Raw genomic sequence first — 4,849 nt, forward strand, 5'->3', positions numbered from 1 at the left:
GGTAAATGGCCCCATTCAAGATGGACTTGGACGCGGTTCGACGTCACGGGATAAATGGACCCTCCTGAACACTACATTTCCCTACGGCGGAACCGCGGGATTCAGTGCTGGGCTAATTCCTGTTCGCTCGCAGCTACTAAGGAAATCCTTGTTAGTTTCTTTTCCTCCGCTTAGTAATATGCTTAAATTCAGCGGGTAATCTCGCCTACTCTGAGGTCGTCGTGAACGTGAATTGTATGAAAATTCAATCGAATTTCATAAAAATCGCTCAAAGGCAAAAAAAACAAAGTCTAGAGGAGAGTGCGTTCGAACACAACAATATTCATATTATAACGTATATAAATGATAAATATACCGCGACACGCGCGACTCCGTATCGTCGCGAAAAATCGTTCGCGAACGCGTCTTATGCGCCTCACCAGTGGTCTCTGCTGCGTCGCGTGTCTATATTCTCTTTTTACACTCTTCTCCTTCTTCTATCACATTTTACTCGATCGCGAAAAAGACTCTCGCTAGACGATCTCGCGCTCCGGTTAACTTTAACGCCCGTCCGAGAAGAATTTTCGGGGACTGGACGACCGAAGCGGATCTCGCGCGGTCTCGCGATCGACAGTGAAGAGAAGTGCAGAAGAGGAAAAGAAGACACGACAAACACACACCATGGGGCGACCGACGCGTTCGTTTCAACGCTTTCGCACAAAGTCGGCGGCGGTTATATATTTATATCATTATATTCCGGCGGACGGGACGCGACGTTCGAAAGCCTCGCCAAAGAGGAGCTCCTGCCTCTTCCTCTCTCTTTTCTACGAGAAAAGATAAACGTATTTTACGGGGATACGGAAACGTTACCACGTGGTGTCACACACGATCGTCCGTCTCTTCTCTATAGCAGAAACCGATAAAAATACACCTCCCGAAAGAGAGTATATGGTGATTCTTTTTATATATATATATATATTTCGAAATACAACTGAACGTGGCGGAAGCGCACGGTGGTGGTCCAGCGAGGACACGCGACGACGGGGAATAAGAACTATTCGACCCGTTACGAATACGCATGCTCGTCCCGCACGATTTTAACACACACCGTGTTTTTCTCCAGTCGTCAAAGCGTTCGTGCGTCGAATTCGAAAAATAAAAAAAAAAGAAAAACACCTTTTCTCTCTCTCGGGGTAAAAGAGTCGATGTGTATTGTGTATAAAGGTTCTGCGAGAAGTCTCGTTTTGACGTGTGTTCCGCCGATAACGACGATCCTCCGAAACGGGGATACAGAAACGTTACACCTCACAACACGATCTCCGTCTCTTCTCTATAGCAGAAACCGATAAAAATACACCTCCCGAAAGAGAGTATATGGTGATTCTTTTTATATATATATATTTCGAAATTCAACTGAACGTGGCGGAAGCGCACGGTGGTGGTCCAGCGAGGACACGCGACGACGGGGAATAAGAACTATTCGACCCGTTACGAATACGCATGCTCGTCCCGCACGATTTTAACACACACCGTGTTTTTCTCCAGTCGTCAAAGCGTTCGTGCGTCGAATTCGAAAAATAAAAAAAAAAGAAAAACACCTTTTCTCTCTCTCGGGGTAAAAGAGTCGATGTGTATTGTGTATAAAGGTTCTGCGAGAAGTCTCGTTTTGACGTGTGTTCCGCCGATAACGACGATCCTCCGAAACGGGGATACAGAAACGTTACACCTCACAACACGATCTCCGTCTCTTCTCTATAGCAGAAACCGATAAAAATACACCTCCCGAAAGAGAGTATATGGTGATTCTTTTTATATATATATATTTCGAAATTCAACTGAACGTGGCGGAAGCGCACGGTGGTGGTCCAGCGAGGACACGCGACGACGGGGAATAAGAACTATTCGACCCGTTACGAATACGCATGCTCGTCCCGCACGATTTTAACACACACCGTGTTTTTCTCCAGTCGTCAAAGCGTTCGTGCGTCGAATTCGAAAAATAAAAAAAAGAAATACACCTTTTCTCTCTCTCTCGGGGTAAAAAGAGTCGATGTGTATTGTGTATAAAGGTTCTGCTGCGAGAAGTCTCGTTTTGCCGTGTGTTTCGGTAACGACGATCCTCCGAAACGTACATCTCATTCGTAAGAGAGGAAGAAAACAATCTCCCTGGGGCCAGTCGGTAATATACCGACATACGACGTGTCGTGCACATCCGTCTCACGCACGGTATACAAAATATGAATAAAACGTGTGTAGTCTCTCTCTCTCTCGACTTCTTAATATTTTCTTTCACCTCTGACGCATCATTTCAGGTGACGTCGGGAGCGCGGGAAAAAAAATTTTTCTAAACACACGAAACCGTTCATCTCACGAACAGCCGAAAAAGTTGTCGCTCAGATCCATATCGCAGTGGAGCGGTATCCGCGGGCGGTCGTAATTGAACGACGCACGACGCCGCGAACACTCACGCGAGTCCATACAAACGATTCCGATCGTTTTGCAACAACTAGAACGTACACTGTCCGTGAAATTCACAGAATTTTCGCGTGTCCGCGACAAACGCCGACGAGACACCCATCGTTCGCTCGTACGTAGCATCCTTCTCTTAACCCGACTCAGAAACGTTCTTTGCGCCCTTCGGTAAAAAAACGTTCGATCCGAAGAGGTGAACGACTGCGGGGATTTGACAGAGCTACGCAAGCAGTGTATGGTACGTAAACGACCCTCAGCCAGGCGTGGTCCAGGAATTGTATCCGTGGACCGCAATGTGCGTTCGAAATGTCGATGTTCATGTGTCCTGCAGTTCACACGTTGACGCGCAATTAGCTGCGTTCTTCATCGACCCACGAGCCAAGTGATCCACCGTTCAGGGTAATCGTATAAATTTTATATTTCACATATATAATTTTATTCTCATTTGTTCGACCTAATATCTCTCTTCTTTCAAAGAGAAGATAAAAGTTGATACCTGAATCTCCGACCAGCGCGCGAAGGAGATTCAGGCGTCGCCTTGGAGACGACACCGAAGCCTTTCGAGACGAAAAACGTTCAAGTAATATGTATATATTTCTCGACGTTCCGGGCGTATAGTGCATTCAAAAACCCGCGAAAGACGCAGAAGACTCGCACGCGTGGAAACGACGGGGATATATTTTGTATCCTACCCGATACTGAATCCATCGCGTGCAGTCGACCCTCGCGTTCTTCCGATCAGACGCATCTATTGTTGCGCGCATGTTTTCGCGTCGCATCGCGCGAAACGTTGCACGAATCGTACCGATCGATCGATTGAAAGCAAATAATGAAAAAAGACTTCACAGCTGGCTCTTTGCCGGTCATTCGTCCCATGTTATCTCTTGCCGCGAAATTGGCGCGCAAGAGTTGGGTGTCAGACGCGCGGCTTTAAAACGAGCTTCACGGCCGGTCCCTTCGTTACCGCTTTCGTTCTTTCTCTCGGAACGACCATGAACGAACACGACGAGCGACGCTACGGCATACACACGTCCACGGATTCGATTAAAAAAACAGACTTCACAGCTGGCTCTTTGCCGGTCATTCGTCCCATATTATCTCTTGCCGCGAAATTGGCGCGCAAGAGTTGGGTGTCAGACGCACGGCTTTAAAACGAGCTTCACGGCCGGTCCTCTCAATTCCGTGTACGGTACACGCAAGATGCGGGTTCCACTTCCAGACTACCCGGTCCCTTCTCTCTACGAGAATCGATAGTAGAAGAACGGCTCGAAAACGCGTCTCAGAGACTAGGGGAAAAGAAGCGGTATGCGAGCGAAACGAAAACGCATTATGGAAACGTCGCGAAACAATGTTCGACGGTTGCTCGGTTCCAATCGTGCGGCCGTTTCAATTTCTCGTGCGCTTCACCGTCCCTCCGTAACTCTGGCCGATCGCGTATACCGAAGAGCCGACACGCGCAAAAACCACAGGCATTGTATACTGTATATATATATGTTACAGTCACAGCCTTCGCGCGTTTTACTCTCCGACGCGGGGTTTCCACGACGAAAGAGAGACAGTTTCGTGGCGGGTGACTCGGCCGAATCGCTACGACGGGTATTTCTATTATAGAACGAATCATCGCCACCCTTTACCAGTGCCCGACGAAGGAATCACAAGGTCATCTGGAGTTTACAATGCCAGCGACGGTAATTCCAACGAAGACCCGATAAGTCAACTCATCGTTCTATTTCTCCCCGTACAGAAAAGCGAATCGACGCTAACGCACCTCGCGCAAGCACGAACGTTCTCTTCGCGTGGATCATCCCATCGTCGAAAGATGTAAAGACGCATTGGAGATCGTGGTCTCTGGCGGGCTCATTGCACGCCCCACTGCATATCTTTCCTCGAATCGAGAATGATTCGTCCACTAAGGCTGCGAAACTACGCGTCGAGGAAACTAGGGGAAAGAAGCGGGATGCGAGCGAAACGACAATACATTATGGAAACGTCGCGAAACAATGTTCGGCGGTTGCTCGTTTCCTCCTGCGGACGTTTCATTGCTCGGGCGCTTCACGTCCCTCCGTAACCTTCGCGCGATCGCGTGCCCCGGAGAGCCGGCAACCGGTGAACCACAGGCGTATAAACTATAGTCTTCTATAGCAAGCCTTCGGCGGTTACTCTCCGACGCGGGGATTCCACGACGAGAGAGAATTTCGTGGCGGGTGACATCGGTCGAAACGCTACGACGGGTATTTCTATTATAGAACGAATCATCGCCACCCTTTACCAGTGCCCGACGAAGGAATCACAAGGTCATCTGGAGTTTACAATGCCAGCGACGGTAATTCCAACGAAGACCCGATAAGTCAACTCATCGTTCTATTTCTCCCCGTACAGACAAGCGAATCAACGCTAT

The 4,849-nt window shown here is 48.5% G+C and overlaps 1 non-coding gene and 1 pseudogene across 1 annotated transcript; both read right to left on the minus strand.

Annotated features, from left to right (window-relative positions):
* Positions 1 to 219, minus strand: part of LOC143175710 (large subunit ribosomal RNA) — a 6,568-nt pseudogene extending 6,349 nt beyond the window's left edge.
* A 2,479-nt stretch (positions 220 to 2,698) lies between these two features.
* Positions 2,699 to 2,853, minus strand: LOC143175713 (5.8S ribosomal RNA). Its single transcript, XR_013000404.1, has one exon. It is a non-coding gene; the product is annotated as a 5.8S ribosomal RNA (ribosomal RNA).
* Positions 2,854 to 4,849: the final 1,996 nt, after the last annotated feature.

Source organism: Nomia melanderi, unplaced genomic scaffold, assembly GCF_051020985.1.
Source record: "Nomia melanderi isolate GNS246 unplaced genomic scaffold, iyNomMela1 scaffold0166, whole genome shotgun sequence".
Lineage (NCBI taxonomy): Eukaryota > Metazoa > Arthropoda > Insecta > Hymenoptera > Halictidae > Nomia > Nomia melanderi.